The sequence below is a fragment of the Hypanus sabinus genome, chromosome X2, assembly GCF_030144855.1.
Source record: "Hypanus sabinus isolate sHypSab1 chromosome X2, sHypSab1.hap1, whole genome shotgun sequence".
In the NCBI taxonomy this organism is placed as follows: Eukaryota; Metazoa; Chordata; class Chondrichthyes; order Myliobatiformes; family Dasyatidae; genus Hypanus; species Hypanus sabinus.
This window is the reverse complement of record NC_082739.1, coordinates 10,178,635-10,201,524: the sequence shown is the minus strand read 5'-3', so window position 1 is coordinate 10,201,524 and position 22,890 is coordinate 10,178,635. Positions and strand designations below refer to the sequence as shown.

Genomic DNA, 22,890 nt, shown 5'->3' with positions numbered 1-22,890 from the left:
ATGCTGACGCAAATGTCACATTTCACTGTATGCTTTGATATTTCAATGCACATGTGACAAATAACACCAATCTTTATCAGCACTACTTTATCATTTCCTGTCAGAGTCACCTTATGTACAGACACTCCTGTGCCTAGCATCACTTTATGGATATACAATCAACCTATGTATTTATGCTATCTTACATACTTATATTTATTATGTTTTTTATTATTGTGTTCTTTATTGTGTTATTTTGTGCTACATCAGATCCGAAATAACAATTATTTTGCTCTTTTCACTTGCGTACAGGAAATGACATTAAATAATCTAGACATTGAACTTTAAAAGCTTTATCTTTAAATTTTCCAGATTCACTGCAGGGATATGTAAAGCATTATCAATGTGCTCTTCCAGGCAAACATCGCCAGCACCAAGGCCCTAGTTACTCAGCTGGCTCTGTTGAACAGACCTCCCTTGTATGCCTCATGCCAGATCCCCTTGATCCTGAGGGACAGCTTAAGCACAAAATAAATTCTTATAAAGGACCTGAAATTGCTTCCCTTTCCACAGTCTGTCTGATCTGCTAAGTTTATACAGCATGCTGTTTTTATTTCAGATTTCCCCATTTCCACATCTGTAGCATTTGATTTTCAGATGGGTTTGTTTTTTTAAGGAGAAGTTGCATGATATTTATGAGTATGAATGTACCATGTGCTATGATCTGTGATTCGTTGTTCTACCAGCCATAGCTGTTGGGAGCTGATTGCCTTTGACAAGGGATGTTTTGTTGGTAGTTTTAACCTCGGTCATTTTCCTTTGGAATCTGCCATATCAAAGAGGCTGCAGATGCTACAAGATAAATCTTAACTCTATCGACCTGACTTGGTTCCGTGACACTGAATAACCTTGCCTATGAATCTGGATGTTCAATTGGCTACCTGCTCAAAAGCTTTTTGAGAGAGAGTGGCAGAATTCCTCGATTACCACCTGCCTTCATCTTCAAATGACCTCATACTAATTTATGCAATAACATCCCTTTGATAGTGATTATGAACCCTCACCAGGCTACCCTATCAAAACCTAAATTAGCTCACTCTGTTAATGGTCTTACAACGTCACGTCTTAAATTAACCCTTTCAAACTTAGTGTCACTTAGTGAATATGAATCCATGAAAATATTTTCCATTATGACATAAAATATAAACAGAAAAGTGAAGAAACAGACATGTTGAAATTCATGAATGTATGGATTACATAATCATGAAATGACACTGACTTCCATCAGCATGGGACAAGGCAGCAGTATTGTCAGGAATACAGAACTACAAATATATAATCCCACTAACAGTGAAATTCAATAAAACTGGACAATATATGAGCTGACTCAGAAAAAAAATAATCATGACCCTTTTATTAGAAGCTTATTGTAATAAAAATCTAATTATTTATCTAATATTCTTAAGGAAAGGAAGTCTGCCTTTCTTATACTATCTGACTATGTGATTCTAGCTGCAGTTAATTCTTAATATTGTTTGGGCAGCCTATAATTAACAATGAATAATAAGCAAGAATAAATCTGAATAAAATAAATATGCAATTGAATAGTGAACAGCCATTATGTTGAATACTTATTGATTCTGCAAAGTTACAGAATGAGAGGAACGTACACAAATAAGAAATGAAGCTTATTTTGACAATAAATTAAATGCACATATATACTCGCAGTGGCCAATTTATACAGTACATCTGAGCATTAATGCAAATACTCATCAGCCAATCATGTGGCAGCAACTCAATGCATAAAAGCAAGCAGACATGGTCAAGAGATTCAGTTGTTGTTCAAACCAAACATCAGCACAGGGAAGAAATGTGATCTAAGTGACTGTGGAATGATTGTTGGTGCCAGACGGGGTGATTTGAGAATCTCAGAAACTGCTGATCTCCTGGGATTTTCACACACAACTGTCTATAGAGTTTAGAGGAGATGGTACGAAAAGCAAAAACATCCAATAGGCACAGTTCTGTGGGCGAAAGTGTCTTGTTAATGCAAGAGGTCAAGGGAAAATGGCCAGACTGGTTCAAGCTGACAGGAAGGTGACAGTAACTCCAAAAGCCATACATTACAACAGTGATGTGCAGATAGCATCTCTGAATGAACTTTGAAGTAATGGGCTACAATAGCAGAAGAGCACAAACATACAATCAGTGGCCAATTTATTAGGTAGAGGAGGTATATGTGCTTGACTAATAACGGTGACAGTAATGATGGTGATAACTGCAGAAACTGGGATGCTAAAGCAAAATAGAAAATAATGAAATTTATTATTTCAGGCAGAATCAGTGCAGAGTTATCATTTTAGGTTTGAAGACTTTTTTAAGCAAGATAATGATGATAACACTTGCCATTTTGAAAGCAGGATTTAATACAAAAATTCAGTCCCAATCATTAATATCTATTATGAAGCCTGAAGGTTCAGTAGTTAAATGAGTGCTGACTGGGTATATTTTTGTGGAATGGTATTTGTGGCCTCTACATAACTACCTCCCCTAAAGGCGTGGACTGCCTGAGATAGTACATTGGAGTTTGGCTCAAAAAGCAAAGATGAAACTCCTTTACGTAGCACCATATCAAGTCAAGTCAAGTCACTTTTTATTGTCATTTTGACCATAACTGCCGGTACAGTACACAGTAAAAATTAGACAACATTTTTCAGGACCATGGTGCTACATGAATGAAACGTTTAAGATAATTAAAGGATTTGATAGGATTGAGGCAGGAAATATTTTCCAGATGTTGGGAGAGTCCAGTACCAGAGGGCATGGATTGAGAATAAGAGGTCAGTTATTTAAAACAGAGTTGAGGAAAAACTTCTTCTCCCAGAGAGTTGTGGAGGTGTGGAATGCACTGCCTCGGAAGACGGTGGAGGCCAATTCTCTGGATGCTTTCAAGAAGGAGCTAGATAGATATCTGATGGATAGGGGAATCAAGGGATATGGGGACAAGGCAGGGACTGGGTATTGATAGTGAATGATCAGCCATGATCTCAGAATGGTGGTGCAGACTCGAGGGGCCGAATGGTCTACTTCTACACCTATTGTCTATTGTCTACATGAAACAGTACAAAAACTAGGCTGAACTATGTAAAAACAACACAGTACAACCTTCAATACAACCCCTGTTTAATGTGATGAGGATGGGGGGTGGGAGATGGACTTTCCTCAGCCTTTGCAGAAAGTAGAGACGCTGCTGGGCTTTTTTTGCTATGGAGCTGGTGTTGCAGGACCAGGTGAGATTCTCCGCCAGGTGAACACCAAGAAATTTGGTGCTCTTAACGATCTCTACCGAGGAGCCGTCGATGTTCAGCGGAGAGTGGTTGCTCCGTGCCCTCCTGAAGTCAACAACCATTTCTTTTGTTTTGCTCACATTCAGAGACAGGTTGTTGGCTCTGCATCAGTCCATTAGCCGCTGCACCTCCTCTCTGTATGCGGACTCGTCGTTCTTGTTGATGAGACACACCACGGCCGTGTCATAAATTCCGAAGGAAAGTGATGGTCATGAGGATAGGACCCTCCCCACCCTTTGTGCCTCCCAATAGCAGTGTTGATAATGCTCTTCTATCTAACCTTATGATTTTCTTCCCTTCCATTTCCTAAAAAGTTGCCCAAGGCCAAGCATTCCCATTCTCCTTGAGACTCATAGACTGTGTGTAAACAAAATGGAGTACACGACACTAGTAAGTGAAACCCAGAATTTCCAGACTAACAGTTTCTAGAAGGCTAGGCAATTCTTAATAAAGTCCCAGAAGGACTCCTAATGTACTTTTGAGGGCCTCTTCAAAATACCATCATCAGTTAAGTGTGAAGTGTTGAGAATCCCTTTAAGGAGTGCTTTAAATCATTATCATTGTTGTATTCATTGCCTAAAGCAGCTGGTTACCATAAGGAGAAGGTATTAGTTAAAGCACCAGAAACCAAAATGTTACAAAGCCTCTTTAATAAGGGGGATTTTGACCAGCAATTGGCCACTTAATGAGCTTCTGGTTTCTCTTTCTAACATTGGCTTCAGCTCCTCCACTGAGATCGTGTCTTGCACTGAAGCTTGAGTTAATCATTTAGCTCAGTCCTGGCCAAGATTACATATAAAGCATTTTGCATAAATCGTACCCAAATCTGTAACTGACAAGTTATCCTTAAATTCCAAGATTAGAAGCTAGTGATACTCATATATCATAATACACTTCTGCTACTTGAATGTTGTTAAAGTTGAGGGCATCATTACAAGTGGAGCATTTCTAGTTCTCATCACCAGTAAATTCACAAAATGCAAATGAGAATGGAGAGCATATCTTTTTGATACAATTTTTTCCTGAACTAGAAAGTTATCAGTGCATTTCTTTCCAATTAATAGATTGGCATTTAATTTGTGACAAAACTTGGACTTTAATTGCTCTGTATAACATTTGATTCACATAACTGTCAGCTCATTTGCACTGTAATAACTGGACTTAAATTTTCAAACAAAATCAAGTTATTAATGAAAAAGGTCATTTAGCTCCATTCTCCAACATTAAAGAGCATAAGGTATATTAACAGCAGAAAAGGCTGTTCAGCTCACCGAGTCTCAATCTATTGACCTAGCTCAAGATGGTGGAGCACCCAGTTGCAGCAGCCATTCCAGCTCGAGCTAATGGTGTAATTGTTCCTGCTTTACATCTTTTTCATGATCACAAGACACTGCTGGATATTAAGAACATCAAGTACTAGAGGTCTAATTTACTACCAAGTTGCTGGATTGCAAAGGAGCTGCACAGAATGGGCTTATTGCATACCATGGTGTCACCTTACTATAGCCACACAGGGAAGCTGACATCAGAAGAGGTCCCAAGTTCATATTCCAGATGAGCCCCCAAATGTTGTCGCGTGATTGAAGTCACCAGAGAGAAGTACTGGTAGATATAAAGCAGTCTCTTTATTTGACAAAATATCACAAATAAACTGACAGCCTTTGGAGTAGGGAGATGGGGGGAGAGAGAGAGAGGGAAAGGGAGAGGGGAGAGGGGAGAGGGGAGGGGGGAGAGAGAGAGAGAGAGAGAGAGAGAGAGAGAGATCTTCTTGACCAAACACTACACGACATTTTGTATGCTAACGATCAAAGAAAAATTCAGGATAATTCAAACAAATCCTTCTTTAAGATGCTTCCTTTGAACTACATGTAACAGTTTCAAATTCCTGGATCTTCCCACCAACACACATCCCTGTTCGTACTTATATCACAAACACATAAATACACACAAGTAATGAATTTAAATCAACATTATCTGTTCTTCCACAGTTCACGGTTCTTAGGAACCCATTGTGCAGAGCTACATTTTAGAGCTAATCCACATTTCTTATTTGAATCTGAAGGCTAGTGACTGAAGTCAGTTAAAGTTATTTGCTACATGTGCAAACCCCAAAAATTGCTCCAACAGTCTTGTCACACAGGGAAGATGGCATCAGAACCAGTGCACAAGAAAAAAGAAACACGGTAAGCACACTGATATTTGTGTGAGATTAACAGTGAAACCCTGTAGGCCAGCTCTCTCATTGATTCTGCTTTCAAGCATTTGATCACCAGAAAATAAACTAGGTTACCTTTGTCTCTGAATCTGTGTGAGATGAAGGACGGCTGCGCACTCATCCTGATGGAAACATGGCTCCAGAATACCACCCCTGAAGCGGGCTTCTAGCTAGAGGGTTTCATCTCTTTTCAGGTGGTCAGAAATCCTGGAACCTCTGGTAAGACCTGTGGAGGAAGAGTGTGTATCTTTGTTAATAAGAATTGGTATGTGAACACTTCAGTAGTAACAACCCACTGTTTGTCACTGGTAGAGATTTTACTGGTATAGTGCAAGCCCTTCTATTTACTGAGGGAGTTCTCTGCCATTGAGATTATAGCTATATTCATCCACCTATGCTAGTGAGGTCTACGGTAGCATCGATGACCTCCAAGCCATACACCTTTCTGGTGTCTTTATTATTCCTGGCAACTTCAACCATGCTAATTTAAAAACAGTCCTGCCTAAATTCTATCAGCAGGTTGTCTTTGCTGTCAGAGATAAGCACACAGCCCACTTGGTTTATACGAACTTCCCTGGAGCATATAAGGACGTTCCCCGCCCCCACCTTGGGTACACTCACCATTAGTCTGTTACATTAATTCCTACATACAGATCACTGATTAAATAAGTCAAACCAGTCAAAGGGAGATAAAGACCTGGGCCAGAAGGAGCAACCTCAGAGAACACAGACCAGAGCATGTTCATGGAAGTGGCTACCTATGACCATCACATTAACATCAATGAATATGCAGGATGTGTGACTGGCTACACAAAGAAGTACATTGAGGATGTCACTGTAATCAAACACAACGACGTGAGGGAAAATCAGAAGCCATGGCTGACAGCAGAGGTCCAGGCACCACTGAGAGATCAGGATGCTGCATTCAGATCAATGGATCATATGACTCTGAAGGCAGCAAGAGCTGTGTTTTTCCCCCACCATCAGGAAGGCAAAATGGAATGATTCTCAGAGAATATACAGACATTGCTGTGACACCAGAGATGTGAGGCGCATGTGGCCTATAAGTCCACAAGTTCAATGACAGTGACGCCTCTCTTCCTGATAGGCTGAATGTCTTTCATGCTCGGTTTGATGCACAGAATGATGTGCCAACAACCCCTTCCCCCCAAGGAGCAGGTACTCTGGCCACATCTGATGTCAGGAAGACCCTAGCCAGGGTGAACTCACGTAAAGCTGCAGGACCTGATAGCGTACCTGGTCAGATGCTTGAGGGACTGTGTAGCCCAGTTAACAGAGGTTCTAGCAGACATCTTCAACATCTCTCTGGAATAACCCACTATCCCCTCAGGATTCAAGACAGCTACCAGTATCCTGGTGCCCAAGAGGGCAATAGTAACCTGTCTCAACGACTACCGTCTAGTGACACTGACCTTAACAGTAATGAAGTGCTTTCAGCAACTGGTTATGGATCTCATTAAATCCCATCTTCCTGCTACATTGCACCTTTCCTAGTTCACTTATCGCTGAAATTGGTCTACTGATGATGTCATAGCCTCTGCATTCCACTCTGTATGGTTCCACCTGGAAAATGGTGCATCATTCATCAGGACACTGTTCATACAATCACCCCTCAAAAGCTGGTGGGTAAACTGTCCTTGTGGAGTTTCAACACCTCCCTCCGTAATTGGCTCCTGGACCTCTTGACAGAAAGGCTGCAGTCAGTCTTTGTTTTAGCAACATCTCTAACTCCATCACGCAGACCACTGGTGCTCCCAAGTCTGCATACTCAGCCCTCTGCTGTTCATGCCACTGAAGCACGATTACACTGCTAGATCAAGTTCAAGCTGAATCACAAAGTTCGCTGATGACACACCGGTGGTTGACCTTATTAACAATGATGAGGCAGTGCACAGAGAGGGGTTAGAGTGGCTGGAAAAATGGTGCATGCACAACAACCTGAGTCTCAACGTGGACAAGATTAGAGTGATGATTGTGGACTTTAGGAACATGCAATCAAGTCACTCCTCGTTGTGCATAAGTGGCTCCTCCGCTGATTGAGTTAGGAAGAGGAGTGCAGCAAACGGCTCTCCCACCCGATCATGTGCGGGCGAGGCAGATGCTGGGCCTCGTTCAGATGAAGTGGCAAATATCTTCGAAATCCTGAAAGAAATAATGGAGGCCCAGAAAGAAATAAAGTAGCAGCTCTGTGATATTAAGTCAGAGCTTGCCAGAGTTAATCAAAAAATAGCGGTGGCAGAGACTCGAATTGAGAAGGTGGAAGATCACGTTCAAAACATGGAACTGATACTGAGTAAGACGATAAAAATCATACATCACCAAGAAGGTAAACTGCTTGACCTGGAGGGAAGATCACGGTGGAAAAATATCAGAATCTACCACATTCCCGAAGGAGCAGAGGGCTCGTCTATGATGGAGTTTGTCGGAAAGTTACTGCGGGACGTGCTGGATAATCTCTCGGCTATGAAGCTGGAAGTCGAAAGAGCCCACCACGCGTTCGTCCCAAAACCTACCCAGGATAGAAAGCCATGCTCAATAATAATTAAATTTCTTCGGTACAGCACCAAGCCAGAGATTCTATGAAGGGCCTGGGGTAAGAAGAGAGTGCTTTTCGATGATAAATTAATATATTTCGATCAAGATTACCCCCCACCCCACCCGCGGTCCTGCTAAAACACAAAGAATACTCTGAAGTAAAGCGAGTACTAAAGCAAAAAAAGATTAAATTTCAAACTCTGTACCCTGCTAAACTTTGAGTGTTTTATGACAATGGGACTCGGTTGTACCAGACAGTGGAAGAGGCGACTTCAGACATGAAGGCAAGAGGGTTGCCCGTCAGCATGACCAAAACGAAGGAAAGCCTGACTGAGGAATTATCCCACTGCACTTGAGAAATAGTGCGAGAATCAAGAAGGCAGGAGATGGGAGGAGGCCAAGAGAAATACATCAGGAAGAGACCAGGAGTTTCCCAAAGACAGTCCTCACCCCTTTCAGAAGAGCCATAAGGTTTGGCTAACTTTAAAAATGTCGAGAAGCTGAACAGAAGCAAAAGTAGACGGTGATATATCTATCTCGAGAAATACTTATTATAATGTGGTTTTTATATTACTTAGTTGTTATTCTTTATTCACTCACTTACTCCTTTTTCCACACCAAAATGAGAATGTATGTATATATATATGTAACATATATGTGTGTATGTGTGTATATATATACTTGTGTGTATGTGTGTGTGTGCGTGCGTGTGCGTGTGTGTGTGTGTATATATATATATATGTATATATAGGAGGAGTACACAGGGAAATCTTTTCTGTGTAATGGATTCGTTCACTGACTTTTATGAATACTGCAATGGGGGCCCTCAACTCACAGGTAGGAGGGGTTATCTCCCACAGCTAGACATTTCCTGTAGCTCAACGCAGGGTCATTTACTAGAGACCTCAACCTTGGAATCACACGTTTGTTGCCATTTTTGTTATTATTTGTGTTTCTTAGTTCTGATTTGTTCAGGGAGTAGATCGATTAAGTTTTATTCTAATTTCAATGATACATTGACAGATAAATACAGATGGCTAAGGACAAGGTAAAATTCATTTCTTTTAATGTCAATGGGCTATTAAATCCAATCAAGCATAAGAGAATTTTATCCAATTTTGAACGGTTTGATTCATACTGGGAAAAATGGTTTAACTACATGATGCCTCATGGGCCTGATTTTATTCTCACAAATCAATGAATCTGTTGTAAAAAAAAAGGATCACCCCCTACTTGTACATAGTTCTTCTTTTTGCTTGTGTTTTCTTTCCACTCTTTTCTATAAGTGTATACCTCAGATAAATACTTTGTGGAGATTTGTGATATATATGATTATATGATATATATGTAAAATGTCTGAAATACATCTTATGGAAATGTTTGTTTGATGATCAACTTCAATAAAAAAAATTACCAATAAATAAATAAATAAATAAATAGATTGATAAATAGAAAGAATGCGCAGTAGTGTCTCCACTTCCTGAGGAGACAGAGGTGAGTGAGGCTCCCCACCACCATTCTAACCAATTTTTACAGGAGCACCATCAAGAGTGTCCTGACCAACTCCATCACCGTCAGATACGAGAGTCACAAAGCATCTGACCGCAAGTTCCTACAAAAGGTTATGAGGACTGCTATGATGATGATCAGGGTCTTTCTTCCATCCATCCGAGATGTTTATCAGGAGCACTGCATACACAGGATACTTAGGATTGTCAATTATCCTTCCCATCCGTCCAACAATCAGTTTGACCCCCTACCATCAGACAGGAGGTATCGTAGCATTAGGATAAGGACTATTAGGATGGGAAACAGCTTCTTCCCCCAGCCTGAAAGACTACTGAACTCTCTGCCAACACCCAGATCTCAGCACGTATGAAGTGACAGTTTCATACTGTCATACAGTTTCATACTGTTTACTTTTGAACTTGTATCGTATATGCAACTTATTATTTGTTAATTTATTTGTGGTAATATTACTTTATGCGTTACGTCTGTGAGCTATAACTACTGTGTTGTGTATCTTGGTCTGAAAAAACATTATCTTGTTTGGCAGTAATACATGTATGCAGTTGAATGACAATAAACTTGAACTTGAACTATTGTTGAGGAAAGATTGATAAAGATGGGAGGAGTGGCCATATTCATTATATCCAGTAAAACCCCTGGGTCTCTTTCATCTACATCCTTGACTGACTCTCAGTTTATCTTCCTAGGTGAAGTACTTTGCTATGGTTTGTATTAAATATCATCTGCTATCGATCTGCCCACTTAGTGATTCTGTCGAACACATTTGTGGTTTCCAAAGTCAGCAGCCTAGTCTATTTTGGTTTCTACAAATCTGATCAATTGCATTTGGGCTTTCAATCCAAATAACTCATGTAAATTAAAGAAAAGAGATCCTGGGACTGATTCCTGAAGTAGTTAACTCAGCACATACCCTAAACCTACTGATTCACCTACTTTAGCTCACTTCTTATCCATCAGAGAATTTACCAAACTGCCACAAGATGCCAAAGCAGTGAAACCAGTTTGTTAGTTTGAATCAAATGTTCTGAATATCTTCTTTCCATTGTTTACCAGGTTACCAGGGCATGCTGGGTTAGAGACTGATTGCTCCTGCCCTCTAGTGTTCACTTGGTGAAAGACAAGCTGGATTACATTCGTCTGCAGCTGCACTAGCACGTGATAAGAAACTGCTGTGTGCTTGTTCTTGCAGAAACGTGGCTCCAGGACAACATCCCAGGCACCATCAATCTACAGGCCATGACACTCAGAGACTTGGTCTACATTAATTTTTTGTGACTGTATGTTTTTCTGTTGTCCTAACTATATGGGCTTTGTTTGAGTCTGATTGAGGGTCTTGGCCTGAAACGTCGACTGTTTATTCATTTCCATAGATGTTGCCTGACCTGCTGAGTCCCTCCAGCATGTTGTGTGTGTGTGTTACTCTGGATTTCCAGCATCTTCAGAATCCCTTGTGTATATGTGCAATGCGTGACTGTTGGTACTGTACTTCGCATCTTGGCCCCAAAGGAGCACTGTTTTGTTTGGCTGTATTTATGTGTATGGTTGAATGACAATTAAACTTGAACCTGAGCATGTTATTTCTGTACATGTCACCCAGCAGGGATACAGGCCCTTCAGTCAGCCAAATCCACTCTGACCATCAGACACCCATTTACACTAATTCTACGCTACTCATTTAATTTTCTTTGCATTCCCATCAACTGTACACAGATTCTACCACCCTGCAACACTGGGGATTTTCATTGGCCAATTAACCTACCAATATGCCTTAGTGATGCGGGATGAAACCAGAGCAGGGAGAATGTGTAAACCCACACACAAAGCACCAGAGATCAGGATTAAACCCAAGTTACTGGAGCTGAGATAGATCTAGTATCTATACCACTGTGCCACAACCTCACTGTTAATCCAAGGCAGAACAGTAATGAGAGGCAAGGTAAGCACAGATAAAATGCAGAGTGTGAATCAATAAGAATTACAGCAGAAACAGAGTCAGGCCTCAGGTACTCTAAAATCTATTTATAAAACTCACGTTCAGTGGGAAGAGTGATCTATGATCCATTCTGGCTGGAAGGCTGTGTCTCACCTCTGTTATCACTCTCCTACAGATAGGCACAGCTTGACTTTAAGAATCTACTTTAATCTAGGCTTTGTTGACTCAAAGCATGAATCTGCAAAAACTGGCCTCAGGAAGGATGTGATTGCTTTGACCTCACCTGCCTCTCAGCCAAAGGATTTATTCACTCATTCTTTGGGTAGCAAATGGGCTAAAAGTCTCCAATGTTTGCCAGGAAGTGTGCTCATTAACAGACCTGATACCCTTCTTGAGCCCAATTTATACACGAAAGTTTTCAAATCCTTAAGATACTCAATGATTCAAAAAGCAGCTTTCAAATTATAACTATAACACAGTTATACTTATTATTAAACAAAATATAGAACCAACCAGTTTGTTAATTGAAATCGGCAAAAAATTGATTTTAACGGTTACTATATTCATTAGCATTATAGCACTGCAAAGTAATGTAATATTATCAACATCTTGCATGTAACCAGAGATGACAAGCGATTTAAAAAAATTAATCATACACGATATAAAAATCCATGAGTTAATGGTGTTTCAATTACATTGTAAAAACAATAATGGAATGCCAATATTTTTTGAAATTTGATTGAGATAAACACTTTGTCTTTGGCAGGGAGGTGTCGAGTGTGAGGGATTGTAAAGAGGGTGCACTTCCAAGAGGACCACAATCTTGTCATGGCTTGGAGGCTTGCATGCCTCAATGACCCAGAGAACTATGTTGGCTGAAGTCCAGGCTTTATGCTTTGGCTCTTGGTAGGGTCATCCATGCCAAACAGGTCACAGGGTAGAGGACAGACTCAGAGTGGTCCACCAGTCCTCCAGGTTCAGGGGTTCAGCTCAGGGTTAACAACCCTACAAGATTGTTACGGAAACAGCAAAGAAGAGTCCTTCTATATGTGAGTGTGATGGTATTCCTGAGCCTCGACCTGGGAACTGCGTGACTGACAGTTGTGAAAACTGAGGAAGCTACTGACATGATGAAGGAAGCCCTGAACACAGTCAGAGATGGAGGACCTTCATAGCTGCTCTAAATGCCAGTGGCGTAACAGGCAGTAAGTAAGGAATGAGTCTAGACAGAGGAAGAACAGAGGAGTGTGTTTGAAGGGGATAGAGAGAGGAGGAGCTGGGTGCAGAAAGGAGTAGAGCGGGATGGTGATAGAGAGAGAGAGATTAATGATTTGGATGGAAATGTAGATGGCATATTTAGTAAAGTTGGTGGTATAGTAGAAAGTGAAAAAGATTATCTAGGATTATAATGGCATATTGATCAAATGGGCCAGTGGTATGAGGAATGGTGGGTGGCATTAATTCAGATAAATGTAAGATATTGTATTTTGGTAAGATAAATGTAAGTATTCAAAGTACATTTAAGGTCAAAGTAATTATGCAGTATACAACCCTGAGATTGGTCTTCCCTCAGACAGCCACGAAACAAAGTAGAACCATGGAACCAACCCATTCAAAGACAAAAAACATCAACACCCCACCCCACCCCCCACACGCACACACAAAAAACAAACCGTGCAAATGACACCAGAAAAACACAGGATATAAAACACAAAATCAAAACGCATAGTCAGTTAAGCTCAGTGTTTGTTATCTGCAGGCCATCCTGATTCAAAAATCGTCCAAAAAAACAGCAACAAATAAAGGAGTGACCAGAAACTAGAACACATCATAAACGTGAATTAGAGTCTAATCCACAAACCCTGTCGATTAAACCTTGCCCTGACAGCATCGAGGGAGAGAGATCACTCAACGCAAGGACCTTCCCTTGGCAGCAGTGAGCGAGAGGGAGGCAGAGACCATCACACACAGACAACTCCCCCCGGCAACAGCAAGCGAGAGGCTGGTAGATGGCACTAAACACTTGTGCGCCCACCACACCTGCCTCAACGATTTCAATCTTCCTCGGCACTTTAATCAGTGAGATCAGTGAGAAATGGAGTCGATCATGGTCTGGCACCCCATCTCCAGGCTTCCTGGCCTCCATATCACATGCTTTTGGTCACAGCCTCGTGGAACCCTCTCAGAGACAGCACAGAGCTAGATTGACCGTTCGGCCCTAAAACATACCGCCAGAATGTGGATAACAGGCTCCAACAGTAGCAGAACTACAACTGAAATAAAAAGATGTAAAAGAAGTGAAAGAAGTTACTTCGTGAACCGTCTTGAGGATGTTGCCATTGAGAACGTTGTTTGCTAGCGCCATCTTGGAAATGGTGGGACTCTGGATAGTGTTGTAGAACAGAGAAACCTAGAGGTACAGGTATACAGTTCCTTGAAAGTGGTGACACTCGCAGACAAGTTGGTGAAAAAGGCATTTGCCATTCTTGCCTTATCTGTCAGAATATTGAATTAAGGAGTTGGGACATCATGCTACTGTTATACAAGACATTGGTAAGGCCTCATTGGAAATATTGTGTACAATCCTGGTCACCCTGCTTTAATAAGGATGTCATTAAGCTGTGAAGGGTGCAGAAAGGATTTATGAGCATGCTTCTTGGACTGGAGAGCGTGGGTTATAAGGGGATGCTATATAGATTAGGATATTTTTTTCCCTGAGAAGGCATACTGAGGTTTATAAAATCATGAGGGACATAGACAAGGTGAATAGCTAATGTCTTTTTCCAAGGGCAGGGTAGTCAGAAACGAGAAACTATAGGTTTAAAGTGAGAGGGGAAATATTTAAAAGGGCAACTTTTTCACACAGAGCATGGTGGGGATCTTGAATGAATTGGCAGAGAAAGTGGTCCAGGCAGATACAATTACAAAATTTAAAAGGCATTTGGACAGGTTTGTGGATAGTAAAGATTTAGACCAGGGGTTCCCAACCTTTTTTAAGCCATGGACCCCTACTATTTACTGAGGGGTCTGTGGACCCCTGGTTTAGAGAGATATGGGCCAAATGCAGGCACACGGGACTGGTTCAGTTAGGACACTTAGACAGCATGGATAAGTTGGGCCAAAGGGCCTGTTTCTGAATTACATAGCTCTATGACTCAATAGGGAGGATTGGTGGGCATGAGCTCAAGATAAGAGATAAGGTCAAGATAAGCAGAACAGGAAGGGGTGGGTGGTAGGGAGTGATGTTGGATGAGGAACATCAAGGAATAGCAAGAGTGAATCAGGGCAGAGAGGGAAAGAAACGATGGGGCAGAGGGACAGAGAGGAAGGAGGGGGAGGAAGATGCAGGACAAAGAGAAAGAGAGAGAGCAGAAAAGGGGTGCTCCCAAAATTAGTGGCTAGAGCAGGGGTGGGCAAACTTTTTGACTTGTGGGCCACAAAGGGTTCTAAAATTTGACAGGGAGCAGATGGACGGAGTGTTTTGGTAATACACCTCATAAGAGAAAATAAAATATCATGGGATATGTAGAAAACATGTGCTTTAATTTCAATTGAAAATGAACAAATGCATTACAACAAAATATCTGTCTTTGAAGTCCTATGGTACTTAGCTATTTATTGAAATGACTTTTAAAACACTGAAAATTAAATGAATAAAATACAGCTTTTTTTAATAGTAACAGTTATTATTTTAAAGCACTGAAAATTCTGTTATCCTTCAAGATATTATCATCATCACTCTCCTCCTGACTGTCTTTATTTCAAAAACGGTAGGAGATGCAGGTCTACTTGTCCTGCTCCTTCTTATTCAATTGTCCCCTGTGCCAAAACTCAACAACGACCAGCACAAGGACAGAACAGTGACAGCGTGCCAGTATGCGGAGCGCGTTATTTGATCTGGAGCGCATTTTTTTATTTTGAGAACGTACGTGCACCTGCGCACTACTCATGTCCATCACTTAACAGAAATGACATGTAACATGTAAGGCTTATTGAAAAAAATATTTTCAAATGCATTTTTTACATAACACAACGAAGAAACGTATTTTTAATTTCAGTGGGAACAGTGTTGTTGGTCTCCCTTTTTAGCCAGCGCATCAAAGTCTGGATTTAATTTTGTTGTGGCGATTCTCAGGATGGATCTGAGGTGTTGGTCAGTTAACTTGGATCTGTGGCTGGCTTTGTTGATGTTCATGACGCTGAACGCCTGTTCACACAAGTAGGTCAAGCCGAACAAAGAGTAAAGCGCAAATGTGGAGTAATACGCTGCACCTCAACAAAGGTCAATGTATATAGAGTGCGTCATCTATTGGGAAAACGCCAGAATTACAGGGAAAAAACGTTAACAAGGTTTATTAATATAATTTCATCAAGTTTTGCGGGCTGGATTAAAAAGCTTAACGGGCCGCATATGTCCCCCAGGCCGTAGTTTGCCCATGCCTGGGCTAGAGAGCATGCAGTAAATCATTCAGAGCCTGATTTTCAAACAAAGTTCTAAACTCAGACCAAGCACTGTGGACCTGTGGACATTGCTGCCCGTCATGATAAGTAGTCAAGCACACAATGTTTGCCACTTTGTTAATTCCAAATCTGTCTCTCTAAATCTCTCTACATGTAGTTCTTTATAGATTTGCTTAACATCTTGAAGTCAGGGCAGATGGTGAGAGACGAGAGGGAAAGACGAAATGCAGAAAGGGGAGGGAGGGAAAAGAGGGAGGGGGAGGGAAAAGTGGCAGGGTGAAGGATGGGATTGGAGATGGAGGATAGTGGGAGTGCAGGAGGAGAGCAAAGAAGGAAACCATAAATACCACCAGTCAGAAGCCGTTCTCCTTCTCTGTACCCCCAGAATCCTCCAAAAAGAGAAGCATAATGCTTGTGTATCAGAGTAATATTCTATACCTTGAATCAGATTCATAATCAGCATCTATGAATCATTTAAAGGAATTACCAAGCTCCTCGCAACATATGCCATTGAAATCAACATGTGTCATTTAAAGACTTACAGTGGTGCTCGATAGTTTGTGAACCCTTTGCAATGTTCTCTATCCAATTTTTCCAACAAATATATGTAATATTGAAATTTTTTCTCAATAAGTAAATAAAAAAGAGTAATGTTTTGTGTTATTTATTTAATTGGGCTCTCTATCTCATTTTAGGACGTGTGAAGATCTGATCACCTCTTAGGTCATATTTATGCAGAAATATTAAAGGGTTCACAAACTTTCTGAGCACCACTGTACTTTCTGAGCTCTCCAATAATCCCTGGCCCAGCAATACCTTGATTTTAGCTGTGTTTCCAAATTCTTCTGTGGCCTCAATCCTCCTTAACATGTAACTCACCCTGCCTTAGTACATTCAGTTCAAGCTTCTTCTATATTCCCTGTTCTAATAGCTCCACTATTAACTGCCACTCTTTCAGTAGCTCTGTAATTCCCATCCACAACAATCCTTTCTCTACTCTTCTTTCTTAAATCTTCCTTCCACTCTCCAAACATTGGCTTGATTTCAAATTGTATTTATAATTACTCCTGTCTTGTACCTTAGAACAACAATATATTTTAATGTAAATGGCAGTCGCTATTGTTAACCTGCTTATTGGTGTGAAGGTTCTACAACAAGAGGCTGTATGCATTGAATATTTCTATATAAAATAATCTGGAATCATTCAATAAGTATACTGGATTCTGAGTAATAGAATTATTTTAAATATCAGCAAAGAACAGAATTATTTCAGGAAATCACTGTAATTACATCACTGAGTCCTGTCGAATAAAAGCAGCATTATTCACAAATCAGGCAAGTTGCTTCAAACAGATGCAGCTGACTGGAATATTAATAGCTGTGCTCTACATACTTGAGCTGAAAGGCAAGAACTTGACCTCATTTCTAAACAACCAATTCCATGGATTTCAATTGTTTCTATCCTTGTTGCTATTCCCAAATCTTCAAACCTCGACACCAATGACAGTCCTGATCCATGTTACAAGTGGCAATCTGAGACCCACTTCACAGATGCCTCAGGAGTCTCTAGTCCCACACCACCAGGCTCAGGAACAACCATCACTCCTGAGCCAGTATGACAACTTTTTTCCAGAATCAGACCAGAACCAGGTTTATTATCACCGGCATGAGTCGTGAAATTTGTTAAATTAGCAGCAGCAATTCAATGCAATACAAAAAAAAACAAAATAAAATAAAATAATAATAAATAGATAAATAAATTACAGTATACTTATATTGAATAGGTGAAAAACCATGCAATATTGTAAATTAAAAAAAGTGAGGTAGTGTTCAAGGGTTCACTGTCCATTTAGGAATCAGATGGCGGAGGGGAAGAAGCTGTTCCTCAATCGCTCAGTGTGTGTTTTCAGGCTTCTGTACCTCCTACCTGATGGTAACAGTGAGAAAAGGGCATGCCCTGGGTGTTGGAGGTCCTTATTAATAGACACTGTCTTTCTGAGACACTGCTCCTTGAAGATGTCCTGGGTACTTTGTAGGCTAGTACCCAAGATGGAGCCGACTAGATTTACAACCCTCTGCAGCTTCTTCCAGTCCTGTGCAGTAGCCCCTCCATACCAGACAGTGATGCAGCCTGTCAGAATGCTCTCCACAGTACATCTATAGAAGTTTTTGAGTGCATTTGTTGACATGACAAATCTCTTCAAACTCCTAATGAAGTCTAGTTGCTGTCTTGCCTTCTTTATAACTGCATCGATATGTTGGGACCAGGTTAGATCCTCAGAGATCTTGACACTCAGGAACTTGAAACGGCTCACTCTCTCCACTTCTGATCCCTCTATGTGGATTGGTATGTGTTCCTTCGTCGTACCCTTTCTGAAGTCCACAATCAGCTCTTTCATTTTACTGACATTGAGTGCCAGGTTGTTGCTGCAACACCACTCCACTAGTTGGCATATCTCACTCCTTTCAAGACTAAACTGATTACTGAGCTACGACATATAGGCTCACTTTCAAGGACTGTACAACTTTTGTTTTTTACTATTTATTTATTTATCTATCTATCTATTTATTTATTTATTGTTTTGTGTATTTGAATAGTTTGTCTTCTTTTGCACATTGGTTGTTTGTCAGTCTTTGTGTGTAATTTTTCATTGATTCTGTGTTCTACTGCGAACGCCTGAAAGAAAATGAATCTCAGGGTAGTAGATGGTGACGTATATGTACTTTGATATTAAGTTTACTTCCAACTTTGAAAAAGCGCTTCATTATTGAAGTTGCCAACTTCTAAATGGAGCATTAAGCTGAGTACCTCTCTGCTCTCTCGGATGCATGAAAAACATCTATTTTGTTTTTAATTCACGTTACTGACATGGACAGAATTTAATGTTCATTTTTAATTGCCCATTGAACTGAGTAGCTTTCAGGAATATTTCAAAAGGCTGGTAAGAGTCAGCCTCTGGTCTTACGATCTCTTTTTTATCAAAATCAATTTATTCATGATAAAAAAATATTTACACAAATAAATCATGTGATTACTTCTCATTCTTTCATTTACAGTCAATGTACTGTTTTATAATAGAACTGTTAGTACTAATAGTACTGTTCTATTACATTCCTTAAAGCCAATAGGACTATTGCCCTTCACGTGGCCCCTTGGGGTGGTACACTACTACAATAATTGAGGGTCTTCCTCACCCCACCTGGTCCCTCCCTCTCTGTCCTTCCCCACCAAGTCCTTGCAGTGGCTGCACATCACCAGATTTCACCAGCAGGCATTAAAACCTTGCCTGACTGGCGGTGAGAGGGGCCTTCCCAGGCAGGTTCCTCCTGTATGCCCGGACTATCCTCCTCACCGTACTTTGCTCAGAGGATGATTGTAATGGGAATGAGACAGTTGCTCACCTCTTTGAGGATTGTGGGTTTGCGAAGAGGGTGTAGAGTAAGATGCAGAGGCCTGTGCCATGGTTTATCCTGAGCAGCTGCATGGCAGAGGGCTCGTGGATCTATGGGCTGTTCCCAGGGACACACACGGAGACAAACGTCAAGTGCTGCTGGCAGATCATTAGCTCAGTGAAAGACGTCCTTTGATCTGCCGGAAACTTGGTCTGTCAGCACATTGAGATGTCCATGGAGGAACGTTGCCCACCAGCACATTCCTGGCTGCAAGAATACTTGTCAAAGGTCTTATGGTTCAGTGGTTAGTCTGGAGCTATATGTAGTCCTGACCTGGGAAGCATAGGAGATTACTTTTCCCGAGGGACACTAATGAACCAGATGCATTTTTTTTTATCAGTCTGGAAGTTTCTTAGTTAGAGAAAATCCCTTGGCTAATATTTGGCTCTCATTTGTCTCACAGCTATTTGTAGTACTGCGCTGGCGCAAATTATCTGCTATGCTTTCTACATCGTAGAAGTAGCCACACTTCTAAAGAATGTCACAAATTGCGGAGCACTTATTAGGTATGTCATGAGGTGCTATATAAATTGCAAGGGGCAAGAAATTGGCTCATAATTTCTGTTTCCATTTCATGTAGTTGTAAAGTCTTATAACAACATGACACACAAAACAAAACTGATGACATACAAAAGAGCTAGCTTCAAAGAGGTTTAAACAAACTTTCATGTTTGTTATTTTAATCTTTGTATTCAGAGATTGCAAATGTACTGAATGTGAATCCTTGCCAATGATGCTGAATTTAATGACTGGAAATAAAAATGAGAAATTTGATTTGATGCAGCTCAATTTATGCTATCATATAAGGTCAAAATATGATCTTACTGACTCTAGCAGAGCTGTGTAAATTAACATATCTGTCTACCAGCTCACTAATGCAACACAGATAACATTGCCCCCATTATCTAACACTACTGCGAACATCAAAGCCAGAAACATCAGCTTTAAACAGAAAATTCCTCCTTAGACTGAAGCCCATGTCAATTGAACCAGCAAGACTGCAAAATGCCAGAAGCATCACAAGGTCAACAGCATCTGAGGAGATAGAAGCTCAGGTCAATGGCCTTCCCTCAGAGATGGCCTTTAAGTACAAAGTGTTGGGAGCGTGTGGGAGATAAGAAAGGAGAAGAAAGCCTGTGAGACAAGTAAGTAAAACTTGTAAGGGAAAAGGAGCTGTGAACAGAAATAAAGCAGAAAGAGATGACACAAGAGGATATGGAATTGGCAGACCTGTTACTACTAACTGGAAAATAGAGGAGACTGGTTAAAATCTGAAGCAACACACAGAAGAGGTAGGAGGAACTCAGCAGGTCAGGGAGCATCTATGGAGGGAAATAAACAGTCAACATTTCGGGCTGACATCCTTCATCAAGCCTAGTAAGGAAGAGGGCAGAAACCTGCATGGAATGGTAGCAGGTAAGTATAGTAACGTAGTGGTTAACACAAAGCTTTAGAGCTCTGGCGATCGACGATTGGGGTTGAATTCCCACTGCTATCTGTAAGGAATTTATACATTCTCCCCATAACCAGGTGGGATTCCTCTGGGTGCTCCAGTTTCCTCCCACATTCCAACAATGTGCAGGTTGTTGGTAAGTTGTGGGCATGCTATGTTGGTGCCGGATGCATGGCGGCACTTGTGGGCTGCCCCCAATACGTCCTTGGACTGCATTGGTCATTGACACAAATGGCACATGTGACAAACAAAGCTGATCAAAATAAAAAGACGGGGGGGGGGGGGAGAAGAGCACAGGTAACAGGTGAGTCCAGGTGAAAGGGGGAGGTAGGTATTCCCCAATACAAAGACAAGGTCTATTTCTTGAGTGTAGTTAGGTCAGCACAGGTTCAGGAGGTTATGGGCCAAACACTGGGAAATTGAACTAGCTTGGATGGGGACTATAAGACATAGGAACAGAATTAGGCCATTCAGCCTGTCAATCTTGCTCTGCCATTCCATCACAGTTGATTGATTATCCCTCTCAACCCTATTCTCCTGCCTTCTCCCTGTGACTTTTGATGCCCTGATCAATCAAGAACCTATCAACCTCCACCTTAAATATACCCAATGACTTGGTCTTCACAGCCATCTGTGGCAATGAATTCCACAGTTTTACCATACCCTGGCTAAAGAAACTTTTCCTCATCTTTGTGCTAAATGGATCTCCCTCTATTCTGAGGCTGTGCCTTCTGGTCCTAGACTCTCCCACTATAGGAAACATCCTCTCCATGTCCAACCAAACAAAGCATTTCAATATACAATAGGTTGCAATGAAATCCCCCCTCATTCTTCTAAACTCCAGCAGATGCAGACCTAAAGCCATCACACGTTCCTCATATGTTAACCTTTTCATTCCTGGGGTCATTCACATGAGCCTCCTCTGGATCATCTCCAATACCAGCACATCTTTTCTTAAATAAGAGACCCAAAACTGCTCACAATACCTTAAGTGCTATCTGACCAATGCCTAATAAAGCCTCAGCATTACATCCTTGTTTTTATATTCTAGTTCTCTTGAAATGAATGCTAATATTGCATTTGCATTCCTTATCACTGACTCAACCTGCAAGTTAACCTGTAGGGAATCCTGCATGAGGACTCCTAATTCCCTTTGCACCTCTGATTTCTGGATTTTCTCCTTATTTAGAAAATTATCCACATCTTTATTCCTCCTACCAAAATGCATGACCATACACTTCCCGATACTGTATTCCATCTGCCACCTCTTTGCCCCTTCTCTCAATCTGTCCAAGTCCTTCTGCAGACTCCCTGCTTCCTTAATACTTCCTGCCCCTCCATCTGTCTTTGTATTGTTTGTGAACTTGGCCACCAACCTATCAATTCCTTCATTCGAATCATTGGCATACTGTATGACATGAAAAGAAGCAGTCGAAAGACTGACACCTGCAGCACAGCACTAGTCACCAGCAGCAAGCCAGCAAAGCCCCCCTTTATTCCCACTTTTTGCCTCCTGCCAGTCAGCCAATCTTCTATCCATGCTAACCTCTTTCCTGTAATACTGTGGGCTCTTATCTTGTTAAGCAGCCTCATGTGCAGCAACTTGTCAAAGGCCTTCTGAAAATACAATTAAGCAACATCCATTGACTTTCCTATGTCTATTCTGTTTGTTACTTCCTCAAAGAATTCCAACAGATTTGCCAAGGAAGATTTTCCCTTGAGGAAACCATGCTGACTTTGCCCTATTTTGTCATGTGCCTCCAAGTACCCTAAGACCTCATCCTTAATAGTAGACTCCAACATCTTTCCAACTGCTGAAATCAGGCTAACTGCCCTACAGTTTCCTTTCTTCAGCCTCCATCCCTTCTTAAAGAGTGGAGTGACATGTGCAATTTTCCAGTGTTCCCCTTGTGGGGTCAACCACGAGCTGCTCTAAAAAGCTATTTCATAGGCATTCTCTCTT

At 41.1% G+C, this 22,890-nt stretch overlaps 1 protein-coding gene across 1 annotated transcript in view; it reads right to left on the bottom strand.

The window, feature by feature from the left end:
• Nucleotides 1-22,890, bottom strand: part of LOC132385138 (reticulocyte-binding protein homolog 2a-like) — a 262,129-nt gene that overhangs the window by 223,718 nt on the left and 15,521 nt on the right. The window contains exon 3 of the mRNA XM_059956943.1: nucleotides 5,617-5,767. The gene's annotated coding sequence lies outside the window, so the exon portion shown is untranslated. The remainder of the gene's footprint in view (nucleotides 1-5,616; nucleotides 5,768-22,890) is intronic.